The 22,996-nt window shown below is 39.1% G+C and overlaps 1 non-coding gene across 1 annotated transcript; it reads left to right on the top strand.

The window, feature by feature from the left end:
• The first annotated feature begins 3,334 nt into the window (after positions 1-3,334).
• Positions 3,335-3,563, top strand: LOC115217752. The gene has a single exon (XR_003882198.1). It is a non-coding gene; the product is annotated as a small nucleolar RNA U3 (small nucleolar RNA).
• Positions 3,564-22,996: the final 19,433 nt, after the last annotated feature.

Genomic DNA, 22,996 nt, shown 5'->3' with positions numbered 1-22,996 from the left:
CGGTAATGTCCTTTATTATTATTGTATATATAACATAATGCAAATGTGTAGCTTTTTTGTGCATTTTGTTTGCAGAAAATAAAGAAATAACAATAATAACGTCAGTGAAACAAATGTTAAGTAAATTGCCTTTACATATTTATCCCTATCAGTTACAAAAGCAAAAATATTTATTCAAATCCTTCAAATTCAACATCACTTTCAGCATCAAATAACTGTTCCATTTGTTCCTCTGTAAACATGTCAGCATCATTGTAGTGTAAGTCTCTGTCATCGTCAGATTCATTGTCAACATCAGAAGATTCACTTTCATTTATTTCATCTTTCCATACAACGTCATCCTGAATACCATCCAGTGCAGACGATATAAAACATGTGATAAAACTTTCCACAATAATCTGGGGATCAAATTCATTCCATGCATACACGATCTATTTGCATATCAAAGTCAGGTCGGGAGCACGAACCTTTCCACTTTTAGTGAATGACTAAAGTTACTGGCCCAGCCATGTGATGCTTTAAATTCAGACTCATTAAGTTTTATCTTTTTAGCAATGAGTTTTGCCTGTAGCCTCAAATGTACTGTATTAATGGCTATTCCACCAAGTCTTCATTCCGCTACCCATTCAAGCAAAACTTTTTCAAGCTCAGGATGTTTGGCTTTTTCCCTCCTTCTTGCCTTCTTTATCTTTGGCATCTGTTTAATTTCATCTTTATTTCTTCTCCATAACCTGACATTGCTTTCGTCAACATCAAATTTTCTTCTGGCGGCCCTACTACCATGCTCTTCAGCATATGATATAACTTCAAATTATATCATAGCTGAATAAGATCTATGAGGCATTTCATGGGCATGTAATGTATAAATTGTTTTATTGGAGATTAATGTGCAGGTTTAAGTCCTGCTTATAAAAAACCCTAGTAAAGACCCACAGTAGTTCAAACATTTAATACTGGTATTTAATTATCTATTATTTGCCACAGTAATGATGCAAACTACCAATACAAACAACAGGATAAACTATTTAGCATTAGACTATTAAGCACAATTAGTGCATAATTAAGCTAGCAGCACCTTCCACGCATGCATAATACAATAATGGTGAAGTTCTTAACTGTTATATGGGAATACAAATGTGTTTACTAATTGTTTTTGTTACATGGTATTCTGTGCTCTGAATGCTTTTATTTTAATAAATGTTGCTTACTGCAAGTTATGGATAATTCTTTTATGACTTCATTGCTTTCAGGTTTAACTTAAGGCATTTTCGTGCACGACATCACAAAATGCATCTGAATAAACATTGCCAGACAGCAAATAGAGACTCGGACATTACTTAGAAAATAATTTTCATTTTTAGCCTCGTATATGGTACACACTAGCGGTTTTGACCTTTAAATTTTGGGAAAAACATGTGGATTATACTCGAGGATTTACGGTACTGTCTTGAAAGTAATGACAGCCTTTGAGAAAGGGGGAAAAACCTCTTCATCAAAACAAAATCTGGAAGAAAACCAAAACTTTCAGATAGGGACCATTGGACTCTTATGCAAATCGTTAGAAAGGATCACAAAAGTACAGCTCCCAAAATTACTGCAGAGATTAATGAACACCTCGAGAATCCAGTTTCCACAAAAACTGTTTGCCGAGAGCTGCACAAAGCTGGATTTCATGGGAGGGCTGCAATCAGAAAAACCACTACTTTCAAAAACAAACTTTGCAAAGCATTTCGAGTGGAGTAATATCCTACAGAATTGGTCCCCAGAGCAGCAGAAGAATGTTATTTTCTCAAACAAGTCATCATTTACCTTATTTCCAACCATGGACTGAGTATATGTGTGGAGACAGCCAAAAGAAGCATTTGACCAAGATTGCCTTCTTCCAACTGTTAAACATGGAGGAGGATCTGTGATGATCTGCAGTGCTATATCTTAGAAATCCGCCAGCCCAAAGGCTTCCTTTAATGGCAGAATTGATAGTCAAGACTATTTAAGCATTTCATCCTATGGTTGTGGAACTGTTTCTGGAAGAAAACGCAATCTTTCAGGATGATAATGCACCAATTCACACGGCTAAAGTTGTTACTGAATGGCACGAGGAACATTCTAGTGAAGTTGAAGGAGTCAATATCTTCCACCATCATCACTACAAGAACTGGAGACTGTTTTAGCTGGAGAATGGACAAAAATTCATTTGGAAACAATTCAAACTTTGTATGAGTCCATACCTCATAGAATTCAAACTGTAATTACTGCCAAAGGCAGTCCTACCCCGTATTAAAATAAATTTGTTTGAAATTTTAAGGTGTTTCCATAATTTTGTCCAACCCCTATATGTGGTCAGAGTAAAAAAGAGTTTTGGGTGAGAGTGCATCTGTATAAAGATAATAAGGGGACAGAGTGAGGAACTGAATTAGAATATGGTGAATAAAACAGATATAATGAGGGAATGATGGGAGGAACACAGATGTAAAAGAATGAGAGAAAGGTTTGGAAAATATTGTAATGTAATAGTAACTTGATCTTCATTATGTTGTGATAACAAGCATTCTCCCCTGCTTCTGTATCTGTCATTCACACATAAAAACACACATATATGAAAGAACAAAAGAGAGAAAGAGAGAGAGAGATGTAAGTTAAATTTATGTTTGTTATGCAGTAAGCACATATTTTAAGACTTGCGGTGAAAAATAGATACTGAGTTTAAACCACATGTTTTTTGTTTATCTCAGTGGCCAGAAAAGTAGAGTTTGATATAATTAGAATCACTGAGTTTTTTTACTGTTTTATTACTAACCAAACTTTCATTTTCATGACCACAGGCAAAATAGTGATTTATAGCAACTTATAGTGTACACAATCTCCTATAGAACTAAATTACTTTGTCTTAACTCTTTGCATTCAGAAGAGTTATTGACTGAAAGTTATCAATTACATCTTGTCAGTTTTCTTTCTCTGCAATGCTGTCATCCTTGGCTCACAAAACTGGTAATTCTTTCATTCTGTTTCCAGTTGTGGTAGACATTTACCAGGCGGTTATTACTGAACACATCTAGCACATATTTGTAAAGCTCATAGAACAAACCATTTAAAGCGAGTGATTTTCCCCACATGCAACTGTTCATTACTTCTTGTATCTCAGCTGTTCTTACTGGTTTTTCACAACATCTCGTCTTCTGCTGAGAACCACATTGGACCATTACTGTCTCCTGTCCTAGGATGCATAGAACTGGTCAGCCAGTCTGGGTTTGTATATGAGGGACTGATACCACAATATCCCCCCCATACGAGGTGCCAGTCCATCAAAGGAGTACTCATTTACAACTGAATGAATTAGACCATGCTTTTAAGGATCATTTCTTAAGTATGTGTCGCAACGGTATCCGATTCTATTGAGCAGATCAACAACATCACGATGATGTGAGATCGTATTGAGTCCTGAAAGTGAAGCAGGATTTTCTGTATCATTCGTTACTCCACCTTCAACAAATGAAAGAAATCCATTGAAGATCGTTCTTAGGAGGTTTAATAACTTCTTAAGAGGGACTCAATACTTTCTGAATTTTTTGTGGAGGCACATGGCCTAGTGGTTAGAGCAGCGGACTCATGGTCGAGGGATCGTGGGTTCGAATCTCAGACCAGGCGATGTGTGTGTTTATGAGCGAAACACCTAAGCTCCACGTGGCTCCGGCAGAAGGTAATGGCGAACTTTTGCTGACTCTTTCGCCACAACTTTCTCTCACTCTTTCCTCCTGCATCTTGCAGCTCACCTGCAATGGACCAGCATCCCATCCAGGTGGGGAACCTATATGCCAAGGAAACCAGGAAACCAACCCTTATGAGCCAGGCATGGCTCGAGAAGGAGGAATGAATTAGAACAATAGGAAATGAAGTATTTTGCTCAAGAACATGATGCACTGCCCAGTCCAGGAATCAAACCCACAATCTTGAAATTGCAAGTGCAACACTAACTACAAGGTCATGTACTTTCACTCGTTTGGTAAAGATGTCTTTATTATTTACTACCTACCCCCTATTAAATCACTCTTGTTGTTTTTGAGCAAACAGGGAAGTGGGAATGAGTTTGTATTTTATCATTGACATCTTTTCTTGTTTCTGCATTTGTTTTTGCTTTACTTCTTTTTTTTGTGTGGTTGCTTATACTGTTGTCATGGCTGTAGTCATGGCTGGAGTGTGATTTTCCTACCTTTTCTGACAGTAAGATCAAAGCACATGCACACAGGATACTATTTGCATTTCACCAAATTTTGCAGCTTTTGTTCATTTCCAGATTTTATTTTGGAGCACCTACGGCAGGTCATCCAGATCATAAATCAAAATAGTTTTCATTAGGTCAGCAGTTAAATGTAGTTTAGGGTGTCCATAATTTAAACTACCGTAAATCCTTGAGTATAATCCGCATTTTTTTCCCTAAATTTAAAGGTCAAAATCCCTAGTGTGTACTATATACAAGGTTAAAAAGGAAAAATATTTTCTAAGCAATGTCCAAGTCTCTATTTGCTGTGTGGCAATGTTTATTCACATGCATTCTGTGATGTCGGGCGCGAAAATACCTTAAGCTAAGCCTGAAAGCAATGAAGTCCTAAAAGAATCATCCATAACTTTCAGTAAGCAACATTTATTAAACGTTATTACTGTTATTTCTTTATTTTCTGCAAACAACACGCACAAAAAAGCTATATGTTTGCATTATGTTATATATACAATAATAATAAAGGACTTTACCGTATACATTTTTACAAAGCAAGGGCGTTATATAGACCTCCTTGATTTAAGTTAGAGAAGGGGTGCGTATTATACACAAGGTTTAGGTTTTTCAGAGGTATAGCCCCCTAAAAATCCCCTGCGTGTTATACTCAAAGGCGGACTATACTTGATGATTTACAGTAATCAATTAGACTATAAATCTATGATCTGCAGACTAGTCAACTTAGATATGGCCTGGGAACAGGGACTCGGTTCCTGGAAGTTGAATGCATTTTCACTGGCATACAGAAACTACAGACTTTATTTAGATAAATTTCAAAAAAGTTTGATTTATTTTTACAGTGATTCATTTTTCAAACCTCTGTATTTTTCAAAAGAGCAATCACATTTACAAAAAATTTAAGTTTAACTTATTTAATAAAAATAAAATCCTTTTTATGGTTAAAGTAAAGTGTGATCACTGTTTTATAGAATCTTCTGTGGATATGAAAGACCATTTACAAAGAATCCAGGGAAGTATGTTGTTGCTAGTTTGCCATACTTAGGTCAGAAATAGCTGTTACTGCCAGAGAAACCGCCTTTGCTTATCATTCAATTTCACATGACATGATTATCAAGACATCTGACTGTATGTCAGACTTGGTTCAAAAAGATTTTGAACCAAAGTTTTGTCTGGTGCAAACAAAATGTAAAGCTGTAATATTGAATGTCACTGCACTAATGGTTAAATATGAATTTGCTAAAAAAAAAAAAAATTAAACAGGGGGGGCAAACTTTATGATAATTACTAGCAATGCTTTAAACTGGAAATGTGTTAAAAGTGATACCTCACATTATTCAACACTACATATCTGGTGAACCTGAGCAATTACAGTGTGGACGACATTTATTACAAATTCAAAGATGCATAAAAACTATTAACTTCGCTTAAACATTTAGCCATTAAATTTTGACATCAAATAATAAAGTTTAGGTGAAGTTAAGAGTCTTTGTGTGTTTTTGAAAAGCTAATATATGTCTTCTAGGCTGTAATATTCTCAGGCCAAAGGTCAAATCAATTGCCAAGCAAGTACATCTTTGTTTACAAATTATTGACAAATACAGGTTAACCCTTTCATTACTGTATTTATTTTGAGATGCTCTGAGTTTCTTTCAATTACTTTAAATATAACGAAGAAGTTAGTAAAATAACTTAGTTATCATTCAGCTAGTGTTAGGAACATAAATTGTGACTAAGATTTGGTGGAAGATTTTAATTCAAAACTTATGAAAACAAGACATTTATACTCAGTCAGAGCCGGTTTCAGTGGGGTTGGTAATGAAAGGGTTAACAGAGTAATGTTACTGGATATTGATTGAGCCAAATGTAACACAAATTGTGTTAATGGTATAATTTGAAAAAAACAAAAAAAATATATTTAGCTGATTAACCCTTTCATTACTGTATTTATTTTGAGATGCTCTGTGTTTTTTTCAATTACTTTAAATAAAACAAAGAATTTAGTAAAATAACTTAGTTATCATTCAGCTAGTGTTAGGAGCATTAATTGTGAGTAAGGTTTGGTGGGAGATTTTAATTCAAAACTTATGAAAGCAAGGCACAGGAGTGGCTGTGTGGTAAGTAGCTTGTTTACCAGCCACATGGTTCCGGGTTCAGTCCCACTGCGTGGCACCTTGGGCAAGTGTCTTCTACTATAGCCTTGGGCCAACCAAAGCCTTGTGAGTGGATTTGGTAGACGGAAACTGAAAGAAGCCCGTCGTATATATGTATATATATATATGTATGTGTGTGTTTGTGCGTCTGTGTTTGTCCCCCTAGCATTGCTTGACAACCGATGTTGGTGTGTTTATGTCCCCGTTACTTAGCGGTTTGGCAAAAGAGACCGATAGAATAAGTACTGGGCTTACAAAAGAATAAGTCCCGGGGTCGAGTTGCTCGATTAAAGGCGGTGCTCCAGCATGGTCGCAGTCAAATGACTGAAACAAGTAAAAGAGTAAAAAGAGTAAGAGTAAAGAGTAAAACATTTGTACTCAGAGCCAGAGCTGGTTTCAACTGGGTTGGTAATGAAAGGGTTAAAAACCAAACTCGAAAAGAACCTCAGTGGCATCTATCATTGTGGTATACACATTGTGCACAAGTGTTTCCAAACATCTGCTGGTGATTATCAATTTACATTGAAGCACTTATACTGAAAAATGTCAATTATTTTTGCCTTTACACAGTTCACCTAACACTGATAAAGGAATCTTGTCATTCTGCCAGAATGGAATACAAAACGCTATAAATATATACTAGATTTTCATGAAATGATATCAGTAATTAAAAGAATTCCTGACATATTTTTGACTTGAAATCTTGTATTTTTTTTCATAAAAATATGACCCATAGATTATAAGAGAAACTTTTAAAAATGATTTTGAAGAAATATATTTGTGGTCTATATTTGAATACCTCTGCTTTTCCAACAAATTGAGTCTGGCCATGGATAAGAGAAATAGCAAAGCAGCAAGCATCTAAAAATAGCAAACCTGATTGCAAATTTATAAAAGAACAAAACCTGGTGAATTTTTTTCCTGGAAATGGAAAGATCTTGGCTGACAAAACTTGAAGATAATGACAAGAGAAGACATTTCTTGTCATTGAACCTGATTTCAACTCTTTTGGAACCAGTTTCTGTTCCCATTGATTCCAGTTTCAAATTTGAAAATTATGATAAGCATGCATGCACACCCACATGCACGCATGCCTGCATGTACACATGCATGCATACATGCACACACACATACACACACACACATATATATATATAGGCGGCGAGCTGGCAGAAACGTTAGCAAGGTTGTGAAGGAAAACATCAGTTTTTGTTCATTATCCTTTAAATCTTAAGATGGTGTTGCAGATTTTTATTGTCTTAGATATCATGATCATTTGTAATGTATGAATTAAGGAGTTACATTCTCTCTCCATGAACCTAAGTTCAGCCATATTTTACTCCAGACTGGTTCGTGCATATCCACTAATGACACAGTTTTACAGAGAAATTGAGGCTAGTATAAAAATAGTTGTTCTAGCCGAATTTTAGGGTGCTGATTTCAGATACAAAAACCAGTTTTCACTCATCGTCTCTAGTTTTTGAAATATATATTGTGATTTATGTGACAATTCATGTAACCATATATATATGATCAATTTATATTTTGTTTTCCAGATTTTTGTGATACATATATGATATATATCTCTACAATGGCTTCAGGCACTTCAAAACACCAAGGATGCATCAACAAGGCAAATTGTCAGGATTTCACAGGTGTGGGGATTTCACAACAGTTGCACAGCACCGAACAATTACTTCCTTCCTGCTTACTTTCATTATTTTGACTGTAAAATTGGAGATCAGAACAAATCCTGGGCCCCACAAATCTGTTGTAAACCCTGCAACAATGGACTAACTGCGTGGTTTAACAGCAAGGAAGCAGCCTTCTACCTTGCAGTCCTGATGGTCTGTGGAGAGCCATGAAGTCGGGCCGACCAAAGCCCTGTGAATGGATTTGGTAGACGGAAACTGAAAGAAGCCCGTCGTATATATGTATATATATATATGTATGTGTGCGTGTATGTTTGTGTGTCTGTGTTTGTCCCCATAGCATTGCTTGACAACCGATGCTGGTTTGTTTATGTCCCCGTCACTTAGCGGTTCGGCAAAAGAGACCGATAGAATAAGTACTGGGCTTACAAAGAATAAGTCCTGGGGTCGAGTTGCTCGACTAAAGGCGGTGCTCCAGCATGGTCGCAGTCAAATGACTGAAACAAGTAAAAGAGTAAAAAAGAGAGAGAGAGTATCCCAACCTTCCCTCAGCTATGAGACCTGTTCCCCACTCAGATGATTTCCCTGTCCCTACACCCCCAGCAAATAAGGATCTTCTTCCTTTGTCAGATGAAGAAATGCCTTCGGGGAAAGATTCTGCCAAGTTGATCTCTTCCAAAGACAATGTCTCTGTTTATTCAGGAGCAAGTGGCAATGAGCCCCAGTGGATCATGCAGGATGACCTGAATGACGCTGCCTGTGATTTGCATCTATCTAAGCAGTAGTCAGAGCTCCTGGCATCCCGGCTTAAGCAGTGAAACCTGGTCGAGCCAGATGTAAGGATCACCAAATGGGATATGTGAAAGCCAAAAAAACTAGTGGTGACAGAGCAAAACTGTTCAGAAGATCGAACTCATCACATCAAAATTTGTAAAAAAAAAGTACCTATTCACATCCTTGCCTTAGAGTAAAAAAAACTTTTTGTAAACCAGTGTAATAGGTATGAAACTGAAAGTGTATCTTGGGGACTAGAATGATAAACTCCTTACCAGTGGTCCGTAGATGTCTGCTTTCCTCTGTATTTATTTTACCACACTAGTGTTCAGAGGGCAGCAGATTTCCACAACAGAGTATATCTTATGTATGTACATTCTTAGCTCTCCTGTTCGACAGGTATTTGGTAGCTACTCTTGTCCCTGATGAGCAAAAGCATAGCTTTGTGGTAATATGTGGTGCATCTATCACAGTTCCCTGAAAGGCCACAATTGTTGTCAATATTGTTGGTATTTTCTGGCCAGTGGAATATGTACCCAAGCAACTATAATGAGTATTCACTTCCAAGATTCATAGAGAACAGCTGTACTCTTAGAGTACCTATTCAGGAATTTTTCACCTAATTTCATATCAGTTTCACTGTTGAATATACACATGATGTAATCATTTCTCTTTCATACATACATAGCAACTGGCTTGAACTCCAACTTTTTATTGGAGTTCAGGCAAGTTGCTAACAAAGTGATAAGGCCTTTCAAATTTGAATGGTTCCCAGAATTTGTAATTGTGTAGTTGAGTTAGTTTGTTCATAGATGTAGGTGTATATACATGCACTTAGGTTTTGTGTAACATTGCCACTTTAGTACTTAAATGTTTGTGCATGTGTGTGTATGTGCACACACATGTACACATGCATCATTACTTTTTACATGTGTGTCTCTGTACATGCACACAACCAAGTGCGTGCAAGTGTTCATTTAAAGAATCTCATTTGGAGAGTCTTTGGAATATGACAAATTTTCACTGAACCACAAATAGATTGGATTAGGAGGATGCACATCAGTTTCTTTGCTCTTTTTTAAATCCTAGCATTTTCCGATTTTTGTGCAAATCTGTAATTACATAGCCTCATGCTCTTATGATGATAGAGGAAAAATGAAAATTTATAGCCAGGGTACAAGAGCAGTGTATTTCACAATAGTTGACTATAAATATTCTCTATTTTCCCTGAACTTTTTGATGGTACACTCACATCCACTGAGCAGCTGACCTCTACAAAGTTACATGAATTTCATTCTCTCTCCCTCAAAACAATATCAGGTCTGTTATGTTTGCAATTAATTGCTGGTTTTATTGGAATATTCCATTTGCTTTCCTTGTTTTTACTGGTGTAAATACATTCTGATTCTGGCATTCCTTTCATATATCTATCTGGGCAGTCCTTCTTGCAGACAGAATTGTAAATAGGTTTTGCAACTAGGTGTAGAAGTGGGCTGTGTGGTAAGTAGCTTGCTTACCAGCCACATGGTTCCAGGTTCAGTCCCACTGCGTGGCACCTTGGGCAAGTGTCTTCTACTATAGCCTCGGGCTGACCAAAGCCTTGTGAGTGGATTTGGTAGACAGAAACTGAAAGAAGCCATCGTATATATGTGTGTGTGTGTGTGTGTGTGTGTTTGTGTGTCTGTGTTTGTCCCCCCCAACGTCGCTTGACAACCGATGCTAGTGTGTTTACATCCCTGTAACTTAGCAGTTCGGAAAAAGACACCGATAGAATAAGTACTAGGCTTACAAAGAATAAGTCTTGGGGTCGATTTGCTCGACTAAAGGCAGTGCTCCAGCATGGCCACAGTCAAATGACTGAAACAAGTAAAAGAATAAAGAAAAAAGAGTATCTCATTTCTCAAGGGTAGGTAGTATCTCATAGACATTTTTGGAGCAGCTGCTGCTGATGTGGGTGATATCATCCACACTGGTATAGCATAACTGATATTTTCTATCATAACATAGAGGTTGGGTGTTATTTATGTCTCTTTTGTTAATCGGATATTTAGTAGGTGTGATGATTCTAGCATTGGTGAGTGAGGGACAGGGTCAAATGCCTTCATATAATTTAGCCATATTGTTAAGAGATTATGGTAATGTTGCTTAGTTTCCTTAAGGACAGCTTTGTTGATGAGAAGTTGTCTAGCACAACCCCAGATTTCTTTCTTTCCCCCTGCTTGTTCCTCTGTTATCACATCATTTGTTTGGCAGAGGTCTTGGAGAAGTACATTTAACAACCTATGTACAAGGACTTTTTTAAAAGAGGAATTGTGAGAATTTCCCTGTGGAATGTGTGTGTGTGTGTATGTGTGTGTGTTTGTGTGTGTGTGTGTGTGCATCTGTGTGTGTGTATGTTTGCAGGCAAGCACACACATATATACATACTTATTTACTTATTTACTTATTTATTTAGTTAGTTTTTTTTTTCTTGTTTCAGTCATTAGACCGTAGCCATGCTGGGGAACGGCCTTGAAAAATATTTTTAATCAAATGAATTGACCCCAGTACCTTTTTTTCTAAACCTTGTACTTATTCTATTGGTCTCTTTTGCTGAACCGTTAAGTTACAGAGACGTAAACAAACCAACATTGATTGTCAAGCGGTGGTGGATGACAAGCATAGACACAAAGGCACACACCCCATAACTTAGGGGTTTGGCAAAAGAGCCTGATAGAATAAGTACTAGGCTTACAAAGAATAATTCCTGAGGTTGATTTGTTCAACTAAAGGTGGTGCTCCAGCATGATCGTAGTCAAATGACTGAAACAAGTAAAAGAATAAAAGAATATATATATATATATATATATAATATATACGCTATATTGTATATATATACATATATAGGCGCAGGATTGGCTGTGTGGTAAGTAGCTTGCTTACAACCACATGTTCTGGGTCAGTCCCACTGTGTGGCCCTTGGGCAAGTGTCTTCTACTATAGCCTGCGCCAACCAGACCTTGTGAGTGATTTGGTAGACAGAAACTGAAAGAGGGCCCATCATTATCTGTATATATAATATATATATTATATATATATATACATATATATATTATTATATATATCCGTAAATAATGAAGGGTGAAATTAATTATTTGGAACAAATTATCAATTACACACAAGTAGTCTTCGGCTGTAAAAGCCTCATTCGAGGAAAATTTAAGTATACTAGCATAAGGTTTAGCAACGAGTTGCTACACATACGAATTTAGAAATAGGCATGTCAGGGTTTATAGTTTCTTCTTTAAAAAGGAGATCTCAGTAAAAACAGCAATTTGAAGGCAGACACAAACAGTAAGAGAGAATGAATTGCGGCAATCTATCATACATTTTTAGTTATCTACGGACGTACGTTTCGAATCAAGTTTTTAGGAAAGCATAAGATACATATTAAATATTAAATAATTCTATCTTACCGAACTTCTAAGTAGAATACTAGATAAATGATTTATATGAATTTTGAGATACTAGAAGGCACCAACTAACTCAGTATCAGCGAGCTAGAATCCCACTAGTATCATTCAATTTGTGATGAACGTTGTGTCCCCTGAGCCCTTCCCAGCGTGTGCCAAAACAGATGATGTGGTCATCTACTGAGATAAAATATGGTTGTAATATGAATGGTGAAATAATTAATTTGGAATATTATCATACTACACCAATTATCTTCGGCATGTAAAAGCCTCATTCGAGGAAAATTTAGTAATACTAAGCATAAAGGGTAGCACACGAATCCTTACCACATACCGATTTAGAAATAGCAGTCAAAGGGGTTTAAGCTATTTCTTCTATAAAAAGGAGATCTCAGTAAAAACAGCAATTTGAAGGCAGACAAACAGGTAAGAGAGAATGATTGACGGCAATCTACATACATTTTAAGTTATCTACGGACGTACGTTTCGAAATCAGTTTTTAGGAAAGCATAAGAATTAAATATTAAATATTAAATATTCTATCTTACCGAACTTCTTTTCTCTTCAGTAGAATACTAGTAGTAGTAGTAGTAGTAGTAGTAGTATGACTTATTTATAGCCTCCTTTAGTTATGATAAAATCAGTAACCAGAAAAGGAAAATGAAGAAAAATGAAGAATTCCAAGAATAAGTGGAAATGGTCTTGGTCGCCCTATAAAATATGTCAAAACTGAATAAGCTTGTGCATCCACTGGAGTATTTATTTAAATGAAAAAAAAAAATGAAAGAATTACATCCAATGATTTTTAAAAAAATAAAGTTGAACAGTTTAAATAAATGAAGAAGTGTAGATGTTGTTAGATTATAGGACAGAATGGTTAAGAGTAGAGACAGCATGGGAGAAGGTAAAGGAAAGATTAAAGGAATATATATGTATTTTTTAAATTATACATATATATATATACACTTGCGTCAGAAATTAATTAGCACTTCTCAAATTCTACATTAAATAGGTTAAATCAATTAACTTATGAGCTGTTTCAAAACGTCTTACGCGATGAGAAAAACTTAGTATGGTGTGATTTTGGTCCTTGCGAGGCGCTACCTATATCTATTAACAAAGGAAGATTTGTCTGCAACCGCACTCCAAGTTGTTGTTGCACTGCTATGTCAACATCATAAGGCTGTAGACTCTCAAACTGCTCTGCAAACAAAGTTACGTCATCGTTCTGCGCAACAGTGAACTCGCAACAAAGCAATAGTTCGAGATATGGCCACTAGGTGACAGCACATACCTTGAGTGAAGAGCAAATCAAGGGTGCTAATTAATTTCTGACGGTAGTGTACATACATTAAAACGTAATACATGTGAATCGTTGGCGATTTTCTTCCTCTGTCTTCTTTTCTATTGGACTTTCCTCCATTTCTGAAGGAGAGCTTTGCTCGAAACATTAAACCATCTTTCTTTCCTTTCCTGAGTATCTGCTAATATTTTACATGTAATAACGTCCTCGCATTGTTGTTCTTTGTGTTTGTTCATCTTCTTTTTTTGGATTTACATATCATCATCATCATCATCATCATCATTTAGCGTCCGTTTTCCATGCTAGCATGGGTTGGACGGTTTAACTGGGGTCTGTGAAGCCGGAAGGCTTCATCAGGCCCAGTCAGATTTGGCAGTGTTTCTACGGCTGGATGCCCTTCCTAACGCCAACCACTCCGCGAGTGTAGTGGGTGTTTTTTACGTGCCACCTGCACAGGTGCCAGACAGAGCTGGCGAACGGCCACGAACGGATGGTGTTTTTACGTGTCACCGGCACGGGGCCAGGCAATGCTGGCAACGGACACGAACGAATGGTGCTTTTACGTGCCACCGACACTGGGCCAGACAGAGCTGGCAAACGGCCACGAACGACGGTGCTTTTACGTGTCACCTGCCGGGGCCAGCAAGGCTGGCTATGAACACGAACGGATGGTGCTTTTATGTGCCACCGACACAGGGCCAGACAGAGCTGGCAAATGGCCACGAACGGACGGTGCTTTTACGTGTCACCTGCACGGGGCCAGCCGAGGCTGGCAATGAACATGAACGGATGGTGCTTTTACGTGCCACGGACACGGGGCCAGACAAGCTGGCAAACGGCCACGAACGGACGGTGCTTTTACGTGTCACCGGCATGGGGCCAGCCACCGAGCTGGCAACGGACACGAACGGACGGTGCTTTTATGTGCCACCGACACGGGGCCAGACGGAGCTGGCAAACGGCCACGAACGGACGTGCTTTTACGTGTCACCGGCATGGGCCAGGCGAGGCTGGCAACGAACTGAACGGATGGTGCTTTTACGTGCCACCGACACGGGGGCCAGACAGAGCTGGCAAACGGCCACGAGCGAATGGTGCTTTTACGTATCACCGACACGGGTGCCAGACGAGGCTGACAGTGGACACGAACAGATGGGTCCCTTAACCCCTGCTTTCTGATATATGATTTGATTTTGATTGTTCTCACTGGTCTTGCCGGGTCTTCTGACGCACAGCATACTTCCATAGGTCTCGGTCTCTGGTCATTTCCTTGGTGAAACCTAGAGTTCGAAGGTCATGCTTCACCACCTCGACCCAGGTTTTCCTGGGTCTACCTCTTCCACAGGTCCCCTCAACTGCCAGGGTGTGGCACTTTTTCACACACCTATCTTCATCCATTCTCGCCACATGACCATACCAGCGCAATCGTCTCTCTTGCACACAACATCTGATGCCTCTTAGGTCCAACTTTTCTCTCAAGGTACTTACACTCTGTCGACTATGAACACTGACATTACACATCCAACGGAGCATACTAGCTTCATTTCTCGCGAGCTTACGCATGTCCTCAGCAGTCACGGCCCATGTTTCACTGCCATGTAGCATGGCTGTTCGTACACATGCATCATACAGTCTGCCTTTTACTCTGAGCGAGAGGCCTTTAGTCACCAACAGAGGTAAGAGCTCCCTAAACTTTGCCCAGGCTATTCTTACTCTAGCCGTTACACTTTCAGCACACCCACCCCCACTACTGACTTGGTCACCAAGATAACGGAAGCTATCAACTACTTCTAGTTTTTCCCCCTGGAAAGTGACGGAAGTTGTTTTCTGCGATTTTCAGAGGTTAATGCTCCCCGAGCATCTGCCACATACAAAAACCATCTTCCTAGTTAGCCTTCCTATGACATTGCTGCACCTCTTATGTGTCCATAGCTTACACTTGGTGCATCTTATAGAGTTTCTACCTACACCTTTTCTACAGATCGAGCAGGGCCATCTACCTGAAGGCGTTTGTGATTTGTCTACCTTCCTACTTATTACGACTTTTGTTTTAGCTAGGTTGACTCTAAGGCCCTTCGATTCTATATAAAATATAAAAATGGGACAAGAACGCAAACATCCAGACAGTTAGGTGATAAAAAAAAAGGGACAAAACATCCAGACAGACAATACAAAGAAAACAAGGACGGGTCATTCAGAGTTTTCTTTCCTCTGTTGAGTTTCAGATTATCTTTGCAATTTCGGCTGGTTATACTCAAGATTACTCCAATCTGGCCAGCTCAAAGGAAAAACTAAGCTAAGAGCATTAGATTCCTTGGAAGAAAGCAGCGAATGTATACAAAAGCAAGGACGGAAAAAAACGGAGAAATGTCACACCAATACAATTGCAAATAACAGGACATAACAACAGGTGTCTTTCAACTAGGGACGAATCAAATTAAGCTGGCGTGTATGGAAGTAAAGTCTTATGGCGGGGACATAAGATTTGACAGGCACAGGGAGGAATATAGATATCACACAGATGGTAGTCGAGCCAAGAAAGAAAGGTCAGGCTTGCCCGAAACCTGGTCAGGCGGGGAGAGAAGAGAGAGAGATAGAAGAATTAAGGAGGGGCGTGAAAAAATGAAAGGGACTCAGTGAAGTGAAAGAGAAGGGAAAGTGAGCATGAAGGGAAGGCCAGGAAATGTGAGAGAGGGGGAATGAAAAAACAAAGAGTGGAATGAATGAAGTAAGTGTGAAAGAGCTGATAGAGAGAAGGAAAGAATGAAAGAATAGAAAGAATAATAGAGTTATACAAAATTTACCTCTGGAAGTGTGCTGTGCGCGAGAAGACCCAGCAGGACAAGTGAGTCCATAACCCGTGGCCTTCTACATGGGATGTAGCCAGCCTACGTATGCATACCTTCCCTTCTTGGGACACAAAACTCTACTTGTGAAGACCTGTTGAGGCAAGTGAGGATCAGAATCGAAATCGATCAATGGAAATTGCAGATGTGTTACCAGTGCCGGTGGCATGTAAGAGAACCTTCCGTTTCGCGACCGTTGCCAGCTCCGCCCCAACTGGCCTCGTGCCGGTGGCACGTAAAAAGCACCATCCGTTCGTATCCGTTGCCAGCCTCGCCTGGCCCTCGTGCCAGTGGCACATAAAAAGCACCATCCGTTCGTGGCCGTTCGCCAGCTCTGTCTGGCACCTGTGCGGGTGCATGTAAAAAGCACCCACTACACTCACGGAGTGGTTGGAGTTAGGAAGGCCATCCAGCCGTAGAAACACTGCCAGATTTGACTGGGCCTGATGAAGCCTTCTGGCTTCACAGACCCCAGTAGAACCGTCCAACCCATGCTAGCATGGAAAACGGACGCTAAACGATGATGATGATGATGATGATATATATATATATATATACTTACATATATATATACATATATATATATATATATACTTACATATAAGAGAAGAAAGTGTACGTATGCCGCTATATTTTTATATATAACAAATACAAAAATGGGACAAGAATGCAAACAACCAGACAGTTAGGTGATACAAAAAAAGAGACATATATATATATATATTTGAAACCTCCATACTTCCTGAAATTGACCAACACTACACCTGATATCCCCCTCACTCCATATGCATGAACATATGTATGTCATGACTCATACACTGTTCACTTTCCTGATTTTGTACATAATCCTATGTACTATACATGCACCTTCAATGAGTTGTAGTGCACCCAAGCACTATACACAATAATTTCATTATAGAGACATTTGCGCTGGTATGGTCATGTAACGAGAATGGATGAATATAGTTGTGTGAAAAAGTACCACATCCTAGCGGTTGAGAGAACCTGTGGAAGAGGTAGACCCAGGAAAACCTGGGACGAGGTGGTGAAGCATGACCTTCGAACTTTAGGTCTCACCGAGGAAATGACCAGAGACTGAGACCTTTGGAAGTATGCTGTGTGTGGGAAGACCCGGCAGGACAAGTGAGACCATAACCCGTGGCCTCTACCTGGGATGTAGCCAGTCCACATATGCATACCTTTCCTTCTTGGGACACAAACCCTACTTGTGAAGACCTGTTGAGGCAAGTGAAAATCAAAATCGAATTTCGATCAACATCAATGGAAATTGTAGCTGTGATACCAGTGCCGGTGGCACATAAGAGGTCCATCCAATTGTGGCCGTTGCCAGCCTCGTCTGGCCCCCGTGCCGGAGGCAAGTAAAACATACCATCTGATCATGACCGTTTGCCAGCCTTGTCTAGCACCTGTGCAGGTGGCATGTAAAAAGCACCCACTACACTCACGGAGTGGTTTAGTTGGGAAGGGCAAGCTGTAGCATCCAGCTGTAGAAACCAGATCTGCCAGATCAGACTGGGCCTGGCACAGCCTTCTGACTTCCCAGACCCCAGTTGAACCGTCCAACCCATGCTAGCATGGAAAACGGACGTTAAACGATGATGATGATATATATATATATATATATATATATATATATATATATATATATATAAATTATATATATTTATATGAATTAGAGATAAAAACCACTACTATGCAACTCAACCAGTGATAGACATAAACCAATACATAAATAACAAATATATATTATAAAACATATAACTTATAACTAGATCTCAAAAAGCATAAAAATATAATATAATAATTATTATATTAGCGGTATTTCGTCTGCCACTACGTTCTGAGTTCAAATTCCGCCGAGGTCGACTTTGTCTTTCATCCTTTCGGGGTCGATTAAATAAGTACCAGTTACGCACTGGGGTCGATATAATTGACTTCATCCCTTTGCCTGTCCTTGTTTGTCCCTTCTATGTTTAGCCCCCTGTAGACAATAAAGAAATATATACACCATAACGTAGGGTTGCCTAGTTCACTAAAGCATGAAATTAGCTTTTTTGTCTTATTTATCTGTCTTTCAAAGCTCTTATTGCACTGGTAGTTCCAATATCTACTGTTAGACATTGTTGTGATTTCCACAATTGTTTTAAATTCAGATTTATTTACATCTGTTTATCGTTTAGATTCTCTCATTTACATTCATTTGTAACTTTTGCCCCCATGCCACCTAAGAAAAGTTCTGGTGAAAGTGCTAAGCATCATGCTACAACACTAGAAGATAAGTTGGTGGTTATAAAGCATCATAACAAAGGTGAAAAAGTTGTGGTGATTGCATGGTCTTTTGGGGTGAGTCAGACAACTGTATCAATGATTGTGCATAATGAGGAGAAGATTTTAACATATATCACATCTGAAGCACCAGGAATGAAGAACACTGTAATCAACGTCTTTGAAGAAATGGAAAGTCTTCTATCTATTTGGATTGTTAGGCAGAATTGTACGAATGCTACTCTTAGTCAAGAAATCGTTCAGGAGAAATCATTGTTTTTGAGGACCTGAAAGAAAAATATCCAGATGAGAAAGATGTAGAGCTCAAGGTAAGTCAAAGATGGTTTATGAGATTTAAAAACCGGAGAAGTTATCACTTCCTTAAAAAGCAAGGTGAAAGCGCATTAGCTGAATAACACGCAGCAGTGGAATTTCCTTCGACATTGTAGAAGATCATCAAAGAAAACGACCAGCAAAATGTAGAAGAATAAGAGAAAGTCGAACCTGAGCCACACCACTATGTATGTATGTATGTATGTATGTATGTATGTATGTATGAATGTATGTGTGTATGTATGTATGTCTGTATGTCTGTATGTATGTATGTATGTCTATCTGTCTGTCTGTATGTATGTATGTATGCATATATGTATGTGTATATGTTTGTGCGTATATGTTTGTCCCCCCCCCCAACATCACTTGAGAACCGATGGTGGTGTGTTTGCATTCCCGTAACTTGGCGGTTCAGCAAGGAATACCGATAGAATAAGTACTAGGCTTACAAAGTCCTGGGGTCAATTTGCTCGACTAAGTAAAAGAGTAAAGAGAGTATGTATATATATATATATATATATATATATATATATATATATATATATAGTTAATCCAAACAAGAAAGCACAAAAAAACACAACAACGCAAGGACGTGGAACAAATATAGTATTATTGGACACTCAGGAAAGAAGGAGGGTTTAATGTTTCGAGTGGAGCTCTTCGTCAGAAACATAGGAGAAGGAAAGATCCAGAGAAGGGAAGAAAGAGGGAAAAAAATCGCCAACGGTACACATGAGGTCATATATATATATCATCATCATCATCATCATCATCGTTTAACGTCCGTTCTCCATGCTAGCATGGGTTGGACGGTTCGACCGGGGTTCTGGGAAGCCAGAAGGCTGCACCAGGCTCCAGTCTAATTTGGCAATGTTTCTACAGCTGGATGCCCTTCCTAACGCCAACCACTCCGTGAGTGTAGTGGGTGCTTTTTACGTGCCACCTGCACAGGTGCCAGGCGGGGCTGGCAACGGCCACGGTCAGATTGGTGTATTTTATGTGCCACCGGCACGGAAGCCAGTCGAGGCGGTGCTGGCATCGGCCACGAGTCGGATAGTGCTTTTACGTACCACCAGACCAGGGATCCTGGCTGGTTCAATTCGATTTCGATTTCGCTTGCCCAACATGTCTTCACAAGCAAAGGGGGTTGGCAAGGGTGCCTGTCGTACGGTCGCATTGGAGTATTTTACGTGCCACGGCCACGAGTCGGATAGTGCTTTTTACGTACCACCAGACCAGGGATCCTGGCTGGTTCAATTCGATTTCGATTTCGCTTGCCCCAACATGTCTTCACAAGCAAAGGGGGTTGGCATGGGTGCCTGTCGTACGGTCGCATTGGAGTATTTTACATATATATATATATATATTGGTATGTTGATGCAAACAGGAAAAACAGAATTCAAAATATATGTATACGTATATTTTTATTAATATTTAGTTGCAGTAACGCAGTGACTCAAGGTCAGAGAGTTTCGTGCAGGACCAATCCCACTGCGTTGCACATTGAACTAGTTTCTTTTTCTGTGTACAATCATTCACAATGTGGCTCCTTAAACCAAATCATCACCTTTCTGTGGACTCGCTGACCCCACCACCACCAACGAAAACAAAATAAAAGAAAGCGTTAAATACTTTAATATGTATTCTCCTTAAATTTAATCTAAGTGTTATGGGGTTAATTTGGTTTCTTTTGGCGTTATGACATCTATTCGCTGACACTTGAGTTATAAATAGAGAGAGAGACAATAGGCTGACTGTAAGTCATCAGTGACGTTCATCCGTTTATAAGTGATCCACCCATGTTGAATTTACTTCCAGCATTTCAGCGAACAAAGACAATATGCAAACAAATACAGAATCTCAGTGACACACTCTCTTTCCCTTACTTTCTGTTTCTCCATACGTGCATGTACACACTTTGCCCATAGAGTTGTTAGCACACCAGGCAAAATGCTTAGCGGTCCTTCGTTCGCCTTATACATTCTGAGTTCTAATGTCACCGAGGTTGATTTTGCCTTTCATCATTTCAGGGTCGATAAAATAAGTAGCAATTGATCACTGAGATCGATGTAATCGACTCCCTTGCTTTCTTGATATTGCTGGCCTTGTGTCAGTTTTAAACCAATACAAGTACAAGACTACACAGTAATAAATTTGAGGGTTTATCGAAATCAAATTCGATGACTGGCATCCGTGCCAGTGGAGCGCTAAGAACACCATCCAAGCGTGATTGTTGCCAGAACAACAAACTGGCTTCTGTGCTGGTGTCACGTAAAAAGCACTATTCGAGCGTGATCGTTACCTGCGTCACCTTACAGGCACTTGTGCTGGTGGCACATGAAAAAACATTCGAGCAAGATCGTTGACAGTGCCGCTGAATTGGCTCCTGTGCAGGTGGCACATAAAAAGCAACATTTGAGTGTGGCCATTGCCAGTACTGCCTGACTGGCCCTCGTGCCGGTGGCGCATAAAAGCACTCACTACACTCTCGAAGTGGTTGGTGCTAGGAAGGTCATCCAGCTGTAGAAACTCTGCCAGATCAAGACTGGAGCCTAGTGCAGCCATCTGGTTCGCCACTCCTCAGTCAAACCGTCCAACCCATGCTAGCATGGAAAGCAGACGTTAAACGATGATGATGATGATATATATATATATATATACACACACACACATATATATACATATGTATGTATATATATGTGTATGTATATACATATATATATATATATATCATCATATATATATATAATCATCATCATCATCGTTTAACGTCTGTTTTCCATGCTGGCATGGGTTGGATGGTTCAACTGGGATCCGGGAAGCCAGGAGGCTGCAACGGGCTCCAGTCTGATCTGGCAGTGTTTCTATAGCTGGATGCTCTCCCTAACACCAACCACTCCTAGAGTGTAGTGGGTGCTCTTTTACGTGCCACTGGCACAGGGGCCAGAGTCTGGCATCAACCACAATCAGATGGTACTTTTCATGTGCCACTGGCACGGAAGCCAGTCATGGCAGTGCTGGCATTGGCCACATTCGGTTAGTACTTTTTATGTGCCACTGGCACAGGGATCACGACTACAGTTTCCAATTGAATGTGATTTGATTTGATTTTGATGTACATGACTCAATAGGTCTCCTCAAGCCTGTGTGTGTCTGCTTCTGTCTTTAGATGTGTGTGTGTGTGTCAGTCGTCACAAAAATGTACGTAAACTGTACTGACAGACACATACACCGTCACACACATATACTTGTCAGTCATTGGCCTAACATAGGTAACAAACACACAAACACACTTATATAGAAAATTTGACATCATCGTCGTTGTGGTAGTGGTGGTAAAAGATGTCATTTATGAAAGGTGACTAAAAGAAAAATGATAAACTTTTGTAATGCAAATATGTGAATGAAAATATGGTTTAGTTGGTAGCCAAAAGCTTACTGAATCTTTTGACACGCCAAAATTGGCAATTCTGTTTTGGAATGCCTAAGGGACATACACACACACATACACACACACACAAACTCTCTTTCATATATATATATATATATATATATATATATATATGTACTAGCAATGCATCTCGGCATTGCCGAGGTGGTTTGATCTACAGGCACATTGTATTATTCGCTCCTTTCTTATGAGCAGAATCAGCACCACTGATATATGTTAATGGCATAACGGAAGTTATTGTTTATTTAAAAGTGAAGTGGGAGGGCACAATTTGTATGAGTTTGCATGAAAGTGCTTTCTGTTCTTAAGAAGGATCACAAACTATGTATTGTTTCATTGTATAAAAGAGGGATTAATATAATTTTGTCCAGAAATCAAGTTTGCAAAATTTTAATTTCCCCCCTTCCTCACTGTAATTTCTTCATTTGCAACATTTTTGAATTTTTTTTTATCTAATTTTTTTATCTATAGAAATATACAGACATTACAAATCTGGGAAATACATATATTTCTTATAG

Source organism: Octopus sinensis, linkage group LG11 (assembly GCF_006345805.1).
Source record: "Octopus sinensis linkage group LG11, ASM634580v1, whole genome shotgun sequence".
NCBI classification, from domain to species: domain Eukaryota; kingdom Metazoa; phylum Mollusca; class Cephalopoda; order Octopoda; family Octopodidae; genus Octopus; species Octopus sinensis.
Note: the sequence above shows the minus strand (reverse complement) of the source record. Positions and strands in the feature narration are given on the sequence as shown.